The 18,492-nt window shown below is 34.7% G+C and overlaps 1 non-coding gene across 1 annotated transcript; it reads left to right on the top strand.

The window, feature by feature from the left end:
• The first annotated feature begins 518 nt into the window (after positions 1–518).
• On the top strand, positions 519–591 carry Trnad-guc (transfer RNA aspartic acid (anticodon GUC)). Its single transcript has one exon. It is a non-coding gene; the product is annotated as a tRNA-Asp (tRNA).
• The last annotated feature ends 17,901 nt before the right edge of the window (positions 592–18,492 follow it).

Raw genomic sequence — 18,492 nt, 5'->3', positions numbered from 1 at the left:
TTGGATACATCATAATACCTGACCTCCAAACATATTACAAAGCTATAGTAAACAAAAAGCATGGTACTGGCATAAAAACCAACACGCAGAACAATGTAACAATATGGAACCTAGAAATCAGTCTACCTATCTGCACCCAGTTGATTTTTGACAAAGTCATCAAGAACATACCATGGAGGAAGGGTTATCTCTTCAGTAATGGTGCTGGAAAAACCAGATATACATATGTAGAAAAATGAAATGAGATCCCACTCAACATACATAGAGATCAACTCAAAATAATTTAAAGACCTAAATATAAAATATGAAACTATGAAATTACTAGAAGGAAAATTACTAAAAGAAAGCAGGAAAAATACATTAAGACACTGATGTAGGTGAATATTTTTTGAATAGGATCACAAAGGCATAAGCATTAAAAGCAAAAATAGAAAAATGTAATTGTATAAAATAAGATTCTTCATAGCAAAGGAAGAGAAAGCAGAGTAAACCTACATATTAAAATATTTTCAAGGTCTGGGGATATAGCTCAGTTGGTAGAGTGCTTGCTTGTCAAGCATGAGGTCCTGGGTTCAATACCCAGCACTGCCAAAAAAAAAAATTTTTTTTTTGCAAATTACTCAGCTAAAAAGTGATTAATTTCCAAAATATACAAGAAACTCAAAAAACTGCACACCAAAAAAACCTAAACAGTCTGATTTAAAAATGGGCTAAAGATCCAAATAGAAGCTTCTCAAAAGAAGACATAAAACTTGTAGCTAGTATGTGAATACTATATAATATACATTCATGATATATTTCTATATCATGAATAATCAGGTAAATGCAAGTCTAAAATACAATGAATGACTGTCATCAAAAAAGACCCAAATAACACAAATGTATTAGAATATAGATACAGGAGAAGTCTTATATTTGTGGTATTTAAATTAGTAAAGCTGTTATTGAGAAAACTATGGAGATCCTTAAAAGTTAAAAATAGAACTATCATATGATCCAGCAATCCTACTATTGGGTATATATCCAAAGAAGATGAACTCACTATACAAAAGAAATACTGATACTTCCATGTTTATTGCAGCATCATTCTCAATAGCTAAGATTTAAAATCAACCTAGATGTCCATCAGTATATGAATGGATAAACAAAATGTGGTATACAAACACTGTAGAATATTATTCAGCCCTAAAAAGGAATGAGATTCTTGCATTAGCATGGATGGAATTAGTTGTCATTATACTAAGTAAACTAAACCAGACTCACACAGAAATAATACCACATGTTCCTACTTATTTGTAGAAACTGTATAATCAGCCCCTTATATGATTGGAGTGGATACCATTTATGAAAGAGAGGGGAGGGGCAGAGGAAGGTGGGTGGAAAGAGGTTAAATTAGAGACACCAAAACTCAATTAGGAATGAGAAATAGGATTTTTTTCTAGTTTTCTTTAGTGCAGTAGGCACTTTTGGTTAAAATAACATATGAAATATTTTAAAAATTACTAGAATTGTTTGAAATTCTCAGCACATTAGTTAGTGTTTTGAAGATGTGGAAGTGCTTATTGCCCTGGTTTCAGTATTACACAATGTACTCATAACATACCAATAAAAAGCACAAATAGTACATTTGAATTAGAAAAAAAATTTAATGACAGGTCTCCTTAGTGGAGCAGGAAGGGGTATATTATTTACAGTTTATCCCAAATGCTCCTGGTAATGGGGGCAGTCAGTTAGGATAGCTAATTGCTTATATATGAAGAAAGAGTAAAATTTCTGGGTCTTTGTGACAATCCAGTGATTACATTCTTCAGGTTAAAATTCAGATGGACGGTAGATGGGGTCTCTGGCTTACTTGATGTTTATATCTCAATAACATGACTTCCAGTCCCTTGAAAGAAACATTGGCTGTAACACTGACCTATTTAGCCTTCAAAAAATGTAATACATATTACAGGGATGGAGGGAGGATTTGTAGACACTGGTTTTCTAAAGGAAATTATCTAAAGAAGGGAGGAGGAGAAAGGGCTTTTTAGCTTTTGGCATCAGGAAAGACTAAATAAAACTTAATTTACTGTTGTAAAAGTAAAATCATAGAATTGTGTAACTGCAATGCGAAGGAAAAGATAGGATCATTGACTTCACATGTGATCTTTAAAACGGAATTTTTCTCCTTCATTTCTCGAGGTAAGTGTTTTAAGAGATAATTAGTTCCATGTATGTTTTTGGTCATTTTCACCGGAGACTAGATTCTGAGATGGATGTTCATGTGCAGAGACCTTAATGTTCAATCCTTAGGATCAATGTCTCTAGGCAAGAGGTGAGGGTAGCATGAGGGGAGCAGGATTTGCAGAAGGAGCAGGCGAAGTAGTCAGCTCTCTTGCTGGGAAGTCCTTGCATGCATGGAAGCCAGAAGTCTGGGCCTTTGTAAGGGGATTTTCCTTGACTGATTGTGTGTATGTGGACTTCCTCTGAGCAGGGGCTGTAACTCTGGAAGAGGTGGTTCTCTTTAGCACAAGACAATTCCCAGAGACAGACTCAGTCATCAACCTCAGCATCTGGAGTCATGAGTGCTTCTGTTCTAAAGGAGTGGGTACCAGCAGCCCGTGGCACCCACTATGGTATGTTTCACATTTCTTGGGCTCTAAACTGTGTTATATGTAAACATCATTCTCACATTATATATGTATATATATATTCAATGAATAAAGGAAAACCAATTGAATTCAGCTGTTTGAAACCCAGGTGACATACATTCAATTCCCAAAAGGGCCTCTTTTATCTCTGTCTCTTCCTATCCTCCTGTCCCTTTCTAAGAACTCTTATAATGTTCAGCCTAGATGTTCACAAATCTTTTTTTGAAGAAAGCCAATCACTCTCAATGCTCAGAGTAAATATTCTGCAGATAAAACCCACAGGTTGGCATAGTTATGGAGGCATTTTTAAAATAAGAAAACATTACAGTTGACAAATAGTAACATATGTTTTAATTATGTAGTTTGCCATTTCCATTAGGCAGCCCCTTGATGCATGGCCTCTTTCAAAAAAGGTTACAAAATGTATATAACATCACTTTACCCTGAAAAGAAAATCTTCCTATCTGTATCCTTCACTAATTTACAGTTATATGAAAAATAAGATACTATGTAAGGCATTCACTACCAGAAATTCTTTAATAGTTCTCTGTAGGACACTTTTTCCAATTTGCTGTGATTTATAGGATGCCACGTGATTCTATACCAACCTTCCCCACTGAACAGGAAATCAATTTGTGGGGTGAAGGGAAATATACCCAATCGCTGTGCTTGTACCTGAACACACACCTTTCATATTTTGCCTGTAATTTATTGCAAAATTATGGCCTGTTTCTAGGGTATCTGTGAAACTAGTATGGGTCATTTTTTTACATCAGACAGAACTACAGGTATTTGTACCCCAGACCTCACTCACGGCCGAGAGGTAGCTGATTCAGCCCATTCATACCCTGGATAGCAGGGACCTTATGATCCCCTGTGTGTGCACCATTGGACCTTGTGAGTGGACAAAGCTTAGCCATTTGGAAAGGGGATGAGGGTCGAGCTTGGATGTGCGTGCTAGGATTTCCACACCTGGGTGCATGTGAAACTCTCATAATATGAGATGGAGACAAAAGAGAAAAGAGGAGGAATGGGCTGCAGGTCAGAGCCGGCCAACCCTCTCCTACCATTACATTCTGACATGGATTCCTGAGAAGTCCTAGAATTTTAACTCAGAAAATGGCCATCCAAATTGCATTAAGTATATAGTTACAGGAAAAATAAAGACCTTATTTTACTGACTTTTTTTCAGCTTATTTTATAACATAACGTTTTGGATACAGGATATGTAAACTTTAATCTGTTTCCCTTCCTTGCATTTTACAGGCAGTGAAAGCAGGTCTGCATCATGAGAGTCCCTATATTTTCCCAGCACCGTGATTTTTCAACCCTGTCTCTTCCCTTACAATCTGATCATGAAACATGCTACTGATACGTTTTTACACACATCCCTGTGTTTTTCATCTTACCATATTTGCATTTGCCTCTGTGAGTGATTTATCTCTCTATATTCTGACCAATCCATGCCCTAAACTCTATTCTGTCTTGTAAAACAGGTCCGTTTTCATTGAGGAGGCAGTTTAAGCATTCCCTCCTTGGAGAATGCTTCATCTGTCCATTCTCTGGCAGTCTCCTGCCCAGGTACGCTTATAGACTCATATCTCCTCAGTTTCAACAATACCATGTTCCAGTTTTCAGTAACTTGAGGACAGGTACTATTTCTGTGGCTCTTAACAAGTGTCCTTATCATGGTATCTCCGGAGGAATAAGCATCAAGCATCTCAAAAATAAATGCTGACTGAACAAATCTATAAACTATTCAATAATGGGATGTTAGCATATTTTAGAATTAAGAAAAATAAGTATTGTCTTATGGGTTTGAATATTAACTATGGTCTCTGTCTTTTCCTAAATATTCCCATAATGATGAGTATTTGAATTTTGTATATATAATTCATTTATATATCAGTAGCTATTGGGGCAAAGAAAATTAAATTACTAAATCCAGAGAGGTAAAATTTGTAGCTATAAATCAAGGAATATTTTAGTATTCATTTCCTACTGTGAACAGAGCCCAGTGACTAAGAATTGGTTTTCATTATAAAAACTTATCTAAGGGTTATTGATAAAGTAAAAAATGCATGTTCTTCATTATTTTTATGATAGTGGGAGGGATAAAGTATCAACAGAATGTTACAAAATAGGTTGAGGATATACAAGCAAAATGGAATTGAGCAATATTTACTTCCTGGCTGTCAAAGATAGCGCTCAAACCTTTGTAATTCAGAAAGTTTTGTTTACATTTATTCTACAGCTTTACCTCATTCCCTTAGAGAAACTGCAAGCTAGTCACTTCATACTTAGCTATTACAAGTTCAGTCACAGAGTTCAACCAACACAGAAAATTCTCATGCTTGGGTAGTTTATATTCCTGGAAAAAAATGTTAAAAGTCAAAATGGTGTCAATGTTCTTATAAAAAAATAAGAGTATAAGACTAAGTTCTATATGCAAATAGTTTAATGTTCTCAAAGTGGTAACTTATATAAAGGTCTCCTCAATTTTGTTTAAACTTAAAATATCACTGTAAATATCACCAATCACGTATGCACAATATTCCTTTATCAATCTCTTTGCAGATATTTATAGAACAGTAGTTTTTTTTTCTTTATTCCTATTTACATATCACTATACAGTTGTCCCTCATATATATGGTTTTGTTTTCCATGATTTCAGTTACCCATCATTAAATGTAGTCCAAAATGTTAAATGAAAATTTCCAGTAATAGACAATTCGTAAATTTTAAACTGCCCGGCATTCTGAGTAGCCCCATCCCATTCCATCTGCACTCAGGATCCAGGACTCCATCCTCTGGTCCAGCAGTCCATGCTATATGCATGTTATCCTCCTGTCAGTCACTTAGGAGTTGACTTGGTCATCTGTGATAGTTGACTGTCACGTTATCCTAGTGCTTGTGTTAGAGTAATCTTATCTCATTTAAAAATTTTCCCAAAGTGCAAAAACGATGATGCTAGAAATTTGAAAATGCTGAAAAGAATTTATAAAGTGTTTCCTTTAAATAGAAATTAAAACTTCTCAATAATTAATGGGAAAAAATCATAGGGTGATGTTGCCGATATCTACAATAAGAATGAATCCTCTGTTCATTAAACTGGTAAGAAGGAAAAAGAAGTAAATACTAGTTTTGCTGTTGTGCCTAAAAGCACAAAAGTTTTGGCCATAGTGCTTGGATAAGTGTGTAATTTAGTACTACCAGCATCCACTGGAAGTCCTGGAAAATAGCCTCTGTGGATAAGTAGGGGACTATATACAAAATATAAGTAATAAAAATCTGATAAAATCATGAATTTCAGAAGTTGTTTTATTTTAAAATATTTTCACTTGTACCCTTGAAAAGTAATCTTTAGTAATCCTTGAGACACATGACAGTTTTTGAAACAGGAGTTTGTTTTGCTCTGTTCCTTCTTCCTTTCCTTTCTGTTATTTTATATTGCATAGATGAAAATAATCTATGATCTGAAATTAGTAATTTGCCCAAATCTACAGCTAGGAAGCTATCTTTACATCCTGGATGTGAACCTTGCAGGTTTGTATCTAACTTTGCTCTTTGAACCACCATGATATCCACACTGCAGAGTTAAAACTCAATGCAATTTCTACTCTGTAGAAACGGCTAATCATCTAGAATTATCAAGCACAATTCAGCAAGCACATTGGAAGTGCAAAAAGTTTGACTTTAAGGTTGAAAATTAAACAAGGTTCAGGGTCAATGAGTTTGTTTCCTATTTAAGTTAGTGTCTGTGGAGAGAGTTCAAAGTCCAAAAAGCAAGTATAGATGGTCGCAACCTCATAAGGATTTGACAGAATTTCTGGACTTCATTAGGAAGTGACTGTGATATTATGGTCTTTCCACAATTTAGCAGTCTGTGATATGGTCATGTCTGGAGATGCTGACAGCTATGTAATAATGAGGGTGAAAAAATAACACTGCACAGTTTACAGTTGTCCCTTAATAACTGAAGGGGATTGGTTCCAGAATCCTTGGCAGAAACCCAAATCCTTGGATTTCCAATTCCCATAATTAAAATGGCATAGTATTTTCATATAATAATGTCATAATTAACTCCCATATACATTAGAACTACCTCTAGATTTACTTAAATATCCAATACAATATAAATATTATGCAAATAATTAATATAGGGAATAATGGCAAGAAAAGATCTGTACATACTCAGTACAGATGCAATTGTTTTCTTAATATTTTCTATTTGACATTATTGGCTCCGCTGACAGAGACCATGGATACAGAAGACTGTACAGTGTTGCTAAGCAATAATGGCCAGTAGGTTAGATATAGTAAATACATTTTCAACTTAGAGTATCTCCAATTCATGATGGGTTTATCAGAACAAACCTAAAATGAGGAGAAACATCCATACACACTTAGCCTGGCTTTGCACATTGTGCTCCTCATTTCTCCATTTGCAAAATGGAGATCACAATTGCATTCACCTCAAGATAGGGTGTGAGAATAAAACTTTTTAGTACATTCAAAATAGTTTCAAGTTTCAGGCTTCAGTTTCCTAATCTGTAAAAAGAAGTCAATATTCTTAGCCTCTCAGAGCAGATAAATAGAACAAATAAGAATATTATAAAAAACATGAGCGCCTGTAATCCAAGCAGCTTGGGAGACTGAGACAGGAGGACCATGATTTCAAAGTCAAGTCTCAGCAACTTAGTCAGGCACACTTAGCAACTCAGCGAAACCGTATTTCCAATAAAATATAAAAAAGGGCTTGGGATGTGGTTCAGTGGTTGAGCACCCCTGGCTACAATCCTCAGTACCCAAAAGAAAAAAAAAAAAAAAAACCTAAAAAAGTGAAAAGGACCAGGTGATATTAATTAAATAATATAATTAAATCATTATTTTCAAAATAGCATTAAAACATGAAAATGTAAGTTATATAGAAATTATTAATCTAAGAGTTTACATTCTTTATTTTTTGTACCAAGTCTTTAAAATCCAGTGTACGTTTTATAATTATAGCACACCTGAATTCAGACCATGTTTCAAATATTCAAAAGCCACAAGTGCCTAGTGGCTAGCATATCAGACAGTGCAACGTTGCACCATGTGGACCTTAGTACAACTTACGGGGAAGATATTATTGTTATTCACATTTACAAATAACAATGTTAAGATATAGAGCTCTTGCCTTCTATGATCTGGTTCTGAATATCATATTTCTAACCTACTCCATGTACTACTTTCTTGAGGTTTCCTTCCTGCATATAGTCTACTGATCACTGTTTTTTTCAACAGTAACTCTAAAGGAAATCAGACTCCTATCAGGGAATGATGAATTCTGAGAAAAAAATGGAGCATGTGACCAGGCTGAAGCTTGTAGCACCATAAAGCTCATCGTAAACATCACAAATATCAACCCATATACAGAAACTCCTGCATTTCTTCTGGAACAATAATTTCAAACATTTTCACTGAAGTCACTCTCAAGGGTGGTACTTCTGTGTCTAGAACAAAACCAAACCGTTGGTCACAGAGTACACTTTCTTTGAATTCTCATGATTTTGCCCACCACCCCCCGTTTTTCGATCTGGGTAGATTATATTAATTTGTGAAAGCCTTGTTTCTTTTAATATAAAATTACTGCTTAAAAGAATTCAACATTGAGTAAATTGTGACTTTGATTCTCCTATTCACTTCCACAGATATTTGGGTGCATTGTGCATACGATTTGAGAAACACACCTTAAATTTTATTATGAAATATTAAAATCACTAAAAAATCTGCACACTCAAAATGCACTGTTTTGGTATTCCCTAAAATTGCATTTCATAAGAAATAGCTATGAGAATACTCTTAATGCATTTATTGTATATTGTCCACTATAAAACATGATAACTCCTTTTAGAGAGAGTTAAAGGAAAATACTCCTGATTGTTAGGAAAACTTTTTCTGACTTTATGGAATACTGAAGTAGTGATATTGATATTGACTTCTTTGCATTTGCATTTGTCAAGAATTACACTTTTGGCACATCCTGAAAACTTCATGGGATATTATGATAGTTAATGTGTATACTTGAACTTTTATTTTTCTTCATTGTAGTTTATTTTTCAATTTTTGAATAGACTTTGTATTTTAGAGTCATTTTAGGTTTTACGTAGCAGGAGCAGAGATGCATATGCCTATGTCTCCTGTCTCCATGCACATTCAGCCTCCCCCACCAAGTAAAGCCTTCATCAGAGTGGACTCTTTGTTACAGTGGATGAATGATATACCTCAACATATTATCAACACCCCCAAATTGTCTAAGTTACATGAGGGTTCATTTTTGGTGACATACATTTTATGAGTTTGGAAAAATGTATAATGACACCCATCCATCATTGTGATAGCTGAAAGAGTAGTTTCACAGTCCTAAAAATCCCATGTCCTGCATCTTGTCTAACATAAAATATTCTTTATTTTGGTTTATGTGGTATCATGCGTCATACTTCAATTTCTTTCTGAATTAAGAAGAGTAAAAATAAGAAAATAATCATCTTAAATGTCTGTAAATATTCAAATATTCATGAGTCATCCATTTTTCATACTAACATATTACTTCTTGTTCTCTGTTTTAAGTTTTTTCATGACAACATAGCATATTCACTTCAATATCCAGCATGTACTATTCATAGAGTCATGGCACATTGTGAGTGCTCAATAAATATTTTCAAGATGAATGTAATTTCCCATCAACTAAAGAATTCAGTAACTATATTGTTTTCTTGCTTTGTGATCTGCAGTGCCATACACATGTAGAATACACTCCACGAAGTCATTAAATTAAACCTGGACACTTAAATCAATAAAACATTAATTAGAATTATTATATTTCTCTTCTGTCAATCAAGATGTTCAGCAAATCAGTACCACAGTGACAACTGTAACTACAAAAATAAGAGACAGCAACTGGAAGCACACTCGATGTTAATTTTCACAGTGTGGGTAGTTTTCTGATTTTATTGAAGGTCAAAAACCAAGATTAGATTGCCAGAAACATATCTGTCTAAAAAATTCAATAGCTTACATAAATACCACTTATCTGGAAGGATGTCAAGAATTCTGTACATACTCTCAAAAAGTTTTAAGCATGAAGGTGATTTTGGTGCCTTTTATACTTCCAAAAAAATGTCTTTGAGCCTTCAAAACAGATTTTTTTGCCTTGGGTAGATGCAGAGAGTTATTAATTTGCTTTTTTAGATTTTGCTTTCTTTTTCTGAATAAAGTAAAGGTCAGCCATGTTAACTATAAGTTATCAGTTTTCTGATATATTTTCATCCTGTTTGCAAAGTTTAAAATTTTATTATTTTAAAAAAATTATTTTAAGATCTGATAGCAAAATCCAAAGCAAATACCTGGAAAATATCAAATTTTTAATTTGTGTTTAATTTATGCTCTTCAAAAATTTGTGAATTCTAACTTTTTATTTATTTTTTATGACAATATTAGGGGTACTTCACCATTGAGCTACATTCCTAGCACTTTCTATTTTTTTATTTTGAGACAGGATCTCACTAAGTTGCCCAGACTGGCATTGAACTTGCAATCATCCCACTTCAACTTCTTGAGTCAGTCAGATTACAGGCTTGCACCAGTACACCCAGGTAACTTCTACCTTTTATAACAAATAAATAATTAAGCTTATTAGTGGAAAAAATTTTTCGTAACACAGAATATTATTCAGTAGAGATTATTCTCAATCTTCCTTAGGTTTTCAGTTCTTTTGAGTAATAATTTTAAAGAGAAATTCAGGAGTATTTATACACATATTTACATGTATGCTCTATAATACCATTGGTGGGTATGTCATGTATATCATCTATATGTTGTACATGCATGGTAAATATTTATGAGACTTTTATCTCTAAATTAATATGCCTTTGTGACCTGTGTATAAACAATAGCAGCCACAGTTTTACAGAAAATGAAATTTCTTAATATGGTGATGCTGAATAATTAGATTCATTAAATCTTCTAAATGTTTTATCCTAAGGGAAACCTAAGCTTATATTTAAAGTCTAAATTAGGTGCCACTGTAATATGTTTGCATAGTCACCAGTATTTTTTAATAACAATTATCACATCTGAGATTTATAGACCCATAGTGGATGCAATTATGTACTTATTTATTAATCATTATTTTAAACATCTGTTCAACTCGATTAGTGATTCAAATAGTAGCAAAGACTCATTTTTTTCTATACTGAAACCCAGTGTTTGAGGGGAGGTGTCCATATGTTTGTAAAAGTAATAAATGAACAAACCACAATGATTCAAATGATACATATGTAGGTAACAGGAAATTCAGGCACAACTTTTCAGACCATTCAATAGAGGCCTACTCAATATATGTATGGTATTTAAAATTTAATAAGTTAGTGTAGATTATGATTTTAGATTTGTATTTTCTCTTTCCTCACTTTTTGGCAACTACTGCATTATAGATGTGCAAATCTGATAGTAAAGGTTTATCATTTTCTTTCCATATCCTAAAATTAAAAGATCAATCAATAAATCTAGGATGACCCATTATATTATAATCACTATGAAATAATTTCATAGTTTTGTTCATATATTTTCTTTTAAAATGGGTTAAAATGAAGTAACCTATTGAAAAAGAGGTAAAAATAAACCTTCCTCTTTAATTTGATCATCTCAGGTGTTTCGTTACGGTAACCAAATGCTGACTAACACACATGGAAATGTGATCTGGCTTATGTTCTGACTTCCTGTTATCAAGAGAAAAAAGGGACAGAAACAAGAATAGAAAAAGAGAAAAAGAGAGAGATGTTGAAGGTTACCGAAGTTGTTAACTGAGAGATGAAAGTAATTCAAGCCAAAGTGATGACGATGGAAAAGAAGAGTGAATAAATCAAGAAAAAGAAAATTGTGTCAAAGTATTCAGTCAACTCTTTCCATTTAAAAATTTCTGCTTCTTTATCAAATGTGTATAGTTGTATTATCCAGGCTATTCTGAGATGTGGTACTTGGAGGGAAAGGAATGAATTGTTCATTTTGCAAGATGGTTATGCCCTAAATTATTTGTACTGTTTATTGCTCAACCAGTATTTATGAGGTATCTGGTGCCCACGTTTAATTTTTTGGCAGATGGAGTGTTTTATTTATTGTTTTAACTGAGAGATTTCTTTGATTTCATAATATCATTCTCAGATGAGTATTTTAAATTCTTTCTCTGCACATTACGTATTTCTAAAGAATCTTGCACTGGAGGAATTTAGATTTGTGGCATTGTGAACACGCTTGTCTAAATCTTTTGTTATGATGCTTCAGATATTGTGAAGCTACATTTGAAAGCATCAAACATTGGGAAGATGTGAATATCCTTAAATGAATCAAAATAACTTCCTGTTTTGCCATAGTTATTTTCTCTCTTGGATTTAAAAAATAGCCTTGGGCAGGCTCTGGGTGAAAAGCTAAGTTCAAAACCTGAGCCTAACTTCCAAACTCTTCAGATTTTATCTGTTCTCTACTTCATCTCTGATTTAATTTTCCAAGTTGTTAGATATTTAGTCTCATTGACTTAAAAACATTTTTCCAAATCCCTCATTCCATTTCTTGCCTCTGGCTCTTTGCTCAAGTTCTTCCCTTTGCCTAGAAGGTTATTTTCCCATAAAAACCTAAGGAAAATATATTCTGAAGCCTACTCCAATTTGAGTTGTGTTATGACTGCACAGAGCCCAGATCAGAACAGCAGAGAGGTGCTGAAAGGCAGCAGGTGTGTGACACCTACACAGGTGGGTGACAGCTACAGAAAAGGTATTCTTTTTTTCTTGTTTGGGTTATGAGGACATATTGTGACTTTAGGAAGAGAAGGTAAGTAATAATATGCAAATATTATGGAAGATGGTAGGAAAGTTCCACAAATATTTTAAACTGAACTAATCTATGATAAAGTAATCCTACTACCAGCTATGTATCCAAAGGAACAAATTGCTATGTTTAAGAAAACCTGCCCTTCCAAGTTTATTGCAGCACTATTCACAACAGTTAAGCTCTATAAGCAATCTAGATGCCCATCAAAGTTGAATGGAGAAAGAAAATGTGGTACACTTTTACAGTGGAATACTATAAAGCCACAAGAGTGAAATTCTGTCTTTTTTGAGAACACAGACAGAAATGAAGATCATTATGTTAAGTGAAGTAAGCCAGGTATAAAAAGACAAGTAGTACACAATCTCACTTATATGTGAATTACAAAAAAAGTTGATTCATAGAAGTTGAGGCTAGAATAATGGTTACCAGAGATAGGAAAGAGTGAGGAGGGAAGAATACAGAAAGTTTGATTGATGGGTACCAAGTCACAGTTATAGAGAATTAAGTTCTGGAGAAGGAAAACTACAAAAAACAGTGCACTGCACATTTCAAAAAGCTAAGAGAGCCAGCACCAGTGGTGCATGCCTGTAATCCCAGCAGCTTGGGAGGCTGGAGGCAGGAGGATCATGAGTTCAAAGCCAGCCTCAGCAAAAGCGAGGTGCTAAGCAACTCAGTGAGACCCTGTCTCTAAATAAAATACAAAAAAGGGTTGGGGATGTGGCTCAGTGGTCAAGTGCCCCTGAATTCAATCCCCAGTACCAAAAACCAACCAACCAAACAAATAAACAAAAACAAAATCACTAAAAGAAAAGATTTTGTGTGTATTTAGTTTTTATCATGAATGACAAAAAGCCATACTACTAAAAATGTTATACAGATTTAATGCAATTCCTATGAAAATCACAATGACATTCTTCAAAGAATTAGAAAAAGCAATCATGAAATTCATTTGGAAAAATAAGAGACCCAGAATAGCCAAAGCAATCCTTAGCAAGAGGAGTGAAGTGGGAGGCATCACAATACAAGACCTTAAATTACAGTACAGAGCTATAGTAACAAAAACGGCATAGTATCGGTACCAAAACAGACATGTAGACCAATGGTACAGAATAGAAGACACAGAGAAAAACCCACATAAATACAGTTATATCACATTAATATTCCAATGACAAGGCAATCATAAAGTTCATTTGTAAAAATAAAAGAATCAAACACACCCACATAAATATAGTTATCTCATACTAGACAAAGGCACATTGGTAAAAGATAGCCCCTTCAACAATGTTGCTGGGAAAACTGGAAATTCATATGTAGTAAAATGAAATTAAACCCCTATCTCCCAGACTGCACAAAAATCAACTCAAATGGATTAAAGGCTTAGGCACTAAAACAGAGATCCTTTGTCTAATAGAAGAATAAGTAGACCCAAATCTCTACCATGTGGGCCTAGGATCTGACTTCCTCAACAAGACTCTTAAAGCACAAGAAGTAAAATTAAGAATCAATAAATGGAATGGATTCAAAATAAAAAGCATCTTATCAGCAAAGGAAACAATCAATAAAGTAAAGAGAAGGCCTATATAATGGAAGGAAATCTTTACCACATGCACCTCAGATAATGCAGTAATCTCCAGGCTATATAAATAACTCAAAAACTCAACACCAAAGAATAAAATAATCCAATCAATAAATGGGATAAGGAACTGAACAGAGACTTACAGAAGAAATACAATCAATCAACAAATATATGAAAAAAAATGTTCAACATCTCTTGCAATTAGAGAAATGCAAATCAAAACTACACTGAGAGTTCATCTCACTCCAGTCAGAACAGCAATTATCAAGAATACAAGCAATGATAAATGTTGGCGAGGATATGGGGGAAAAGGTACACTCATACATTGCTCATGGGAATGCAAGTATGTGCAACCACTCTGGAAAGCAGTATGGAGATTCCCTAGAAAACTTGGAATGGACACACCATTTGACCCAGTTATCCCACTCAGTCTACGTCCAAAGGACTTAAAATCAGCATTCTACAGTGATGCAGCCACATCAATATTTATAGCAGCTCAATTCACAATAGCTGAGCTATGAAATCAACATAGGTACCCTTCAACAGATGAATGGATGAAGAAAATGTGTTACTCAGCCTTAAAGGAGAATGAAATTATGGGATTTTTGCTGGAAATGGATGGAGTTGGATAATATCATGCTAAGTGAAATAAGTCAATCCCAAAGAACCAAAGGCAGAATGTTTTCTCTGATATGTGGATGCTAATTAACAATTCAGTGTTGAGGGTCTAGGGAAGAATAGAGGTATTTTGGATTAGACAGAGGGTAGTGAAGGGAGAGGAGGGGGTTTGGGGGTAGAAAGGATAGTAGAATGAACCAGACATTATTACCCTATGTGCATATGTGATTACACTGATCAGTGTGATTCTACATCACGCCCAACCAGAAGAATGAGAAGTTATATTCCATTTATGTATGACTGATTATATAAATAAAAAATAAAAGAATATGTAAATACTGATGCAATTTAATGCACTAAATTTAATGCATTTTTTCCATTTTACAATTTTTAGCACTGATCCAAAAAGAAACAAAATGATGAAGAAGAAGGGAAAATGATGAAATGTAGGGGAGTTCGTTCAACTGTTTGTTATACAATGTAGTATAATGTATTTGGGCAATAGAAAACTAGAAGTAAATTGCTAATCAACTGGATAGTTTTTCATCCATATTGTTTTATTCCCTAGTAGTGAAGGTTATTTTGATTACATTACACAATAAGGAAAAATTCCCACATCTGATACTTATTAAGTATAAACCCTTTGTAAAGTTACTTAAACTTGCCTCCAATTTAGTCCTCATTTTAATAAGGGATAATAACTGCACTTATAACAACAACTTGTGAAGGTTAAATGAAATAATGGATATAGAACTCTTGAGAAGTTCTTAGCACAGAGTAGGTACTATATATAGGTATGCTATGTTAATTACAGCAATTATTATACTAAGGGAAGCTATTTCCAAATTACAAAACTGGTGAGAAGAAGTTTCTGGGAATTCATTATTCTATGCAAAGTCCCAATTGAAGGCATACTTTTAGATTTATGTGCTAAGAACAACGAATAATTATGCTTTCTCTGAAGAATCTATACATTTTGTTCCATGAGTCTCCTCTTCCTTTGGCTTCAGGAAGCACTAAAATAAAATTCTCAGTTAGGATTTGGTAAATGTGTGGCATCATATAACTTATTTACTTTCACTCCATTCTTATCACCCTTTCCAAATTTTAATTTACTTTCAAAATATTTTAATTTCTTTATCTTTTTCACACTTTGGGTTTTTTTATTATAAGCATTTATATCAGTTTGTATCCCTTGTCTATTTATTCTCCAAATACCTGCTTAGTACTTCTAATACACCAATAGTTTGGTAGATGTCAGGAGTTCAAATGGTAATGATAAGGGACACAGTAAAAAATAAAAAACAAAAAAGAATATGATCCCTGTGTCTCTGGAAGGTGTCATTTAGTGGAAAAGGCTACCATTGACAATCAAACATACAAATAAAGCTTAAATTTCAGTAACTATGAGGAACAGTCATGATCCTATCAAGGCTTTTCGCTGGGGAAATTACCTTCATAGAAAATGAAGGAGCATATAAAAATTGATGTTAGCTAGATCTGAAGGAAACAAGTGATTTACAACAATGATTTTTGTGTTTGTATGTATAGTATATGTTTATGTGTGTTTTAGAAGCATCCTAGGTTTGGAAACATGTGCCAAGTCTCTGTGGTGAGAAGGAGATTGTAAAACTCACAAAACTAAAAGATGGACTATGACGGGAAAGCACACAATGAAAGGAATGTGATTGATGGCCAAGGGGATCTGGAGTGGCAAGCAGAGCAAGAGGACACAGGGCTTTGCGGCTAAGAAAGCATTTCAATGAGAGATTGATGTGAGGGTTACATGTCAAATGAGGAGATAAGAAAGGATAGCCCCGAATATAGTAATGATGGGTAAATTATAGTACCTCTGAGTAAATGTTTTGTATATAAAACAGAGTTCCCATGATTATGTTTGCTAGGTACTGCAATTGACATGACATAGGATGATTTTCTGGGTTGGTCTGATTTAATAAGGTGATTCCTTAAAAACAACCTCCCCCATCTCTAGCTTTTAACAAAAGAGGAAGTCACAGATATTCTAAGCACAGAAGTAACTTGATATGTGGTGGTTAGTTTCAAGGTGGAGGTATGTTATGTGAGAAGGAATGCAATAGAATTCAGAGCACACACTAATCCTCAGCCCACAGGTAGCAAAAAAATAGAAACTTTTTTTCTCACCACTGGATGTACCAGGAAACTTCATCAGAGGCTCCAGATACTCATTTATAACTTGACTTTGACCTTGTGATACTCTAAGATAAAAATACAGTTACTCTTGTCCAGACCTCTGATCTACAACTCTGTGAAATAGTAAATTGGCATTGTTTTAAGCTGCTTTGTTACAGTTTGTTATGCAACAATAGAAAATTAGCAAATATCCCCAAGTATTATCAATGTATATCTAAATGTTATCCAAATTTATACCAAATAGGAATGTCTACACATTATTCAGTGAGAACCTTTATGTAACGACCATAATTTGGAAAACCATGGCAAACCTTCCATAGGGGTATGTGATTATATGAATATGTTTGTACGTGGCTGTGTAACTCTGGGAACCAATGAGGAAGGATGCATACTTGCTTGCAAATATGGACTACATGGTGGCATAGATGGCAGAAGTATGAGGGCTGGCGTAAGATGGAAAAGTCAAGTAAAGAAGGTTGGTTACTAGAACCTGGGGGAATGGGAGTGGAGGCAGTGTTATGAGCCAGGCTATATGGGCAATGACCAAACAGACTCCATTGTACCCTAGACTCCATGTCATGTAAGAAATGCTTCTCCCATGGGAAAAACCTGCCTCTGTACTTATCAACAGTTGCTTAGCATGTTTGGCGACACAAAATGGCAAAATTGTTCTGTCTATTCTTGCACACTGTACTTGTGAAATATACCCTAACCACATAGAATGTTAATGTTTGTCCAGAAATTAGTAATTGTACTCAACCAGGGTCATTTTGATCCACTTCCCCTTCTGCTTATGATTTTGGATCTCATGATGGATGTTTGTAGTTCTGAATCATAGCAACAGCCACTTATGATTAATGTACTGACATGCTTTACTTATGATAGAAAAGGAGTGCTCTAAACCCTGAAGGAAGTCAAAGGCTGTAGACTTGCAGCCTGCCCCTTGGTCCACCAGCTGGTGAATTGTCAGGGGCGGGCTCTGAGGGCCCCAGAGCCACACCGTGGCCTGATCTCTAAGATGGCGCCTGGCAGCTTGCCAAACATAGCTGCACTCATATACAAGTTTTAGGAAGTAACTCTGGTTGGCTGTTGTACATGAGGCAATCCTGGTATCTGCCTGGAGACTGTTCCTTGATAGGCTGACTTTCCTGGTAGTCTACTCTCTGATAGGCTGATGTTCTCAATATAAGTCTGAGACTTGCAGAATAAAGCCCTTTTTGGTTCCTGTGATCAAGAAGAGCATACATGTTGTGATTGTCCTCTCGGGTGGTGGGCAATCATAGTGAATAAAGATGGCTCCATCTCCTGCTTTAAGATGCACTCGGTGATTTATTGCAATAACAGTAGGGACAGGGCGGTCAGTCATTAAGAAGGAGAATGATTAAGCCTAGGTTGTAGTGTTCTCGATTAGGGTGTATATTCTCCAATATTTTAATGTACAAAGTCATACTATTCAAATTCCTCTTTGAAATCATTGCAAAAATCTCAATTGTGCATAAGCAAATATCCAGCAGGAGCATGAGTGTTCATAATTCAACAGAATCTATGAGCTATTTTGTTTCACCTGCTGTGGAGGGCATAGGGATTCAGCACCTGCACTTTTAGTGCATTTGCAAATTAAATAAA

The sequence above is a fragment of the Sciurus carolinensis genome, chromosome 11 (assembly GCF_902686445.1).
Source record: "Sciurus carolinensis chromosome 11, mSciCar1.2, whole genome shotgun sequence".
NCBI classification, from domain to species: domain Eukaryota; kingdom Metazoa; phylum Chordata; class Mammalia; order Rodentia; family Sciuridae; genus Sciurus; species Sciurus carolinensis.
The sequence above is the reverse complement of the archived record's forward strand: the minus strand, read 5'-3'. Positions and strand labels throughout refer to the sequence as shown.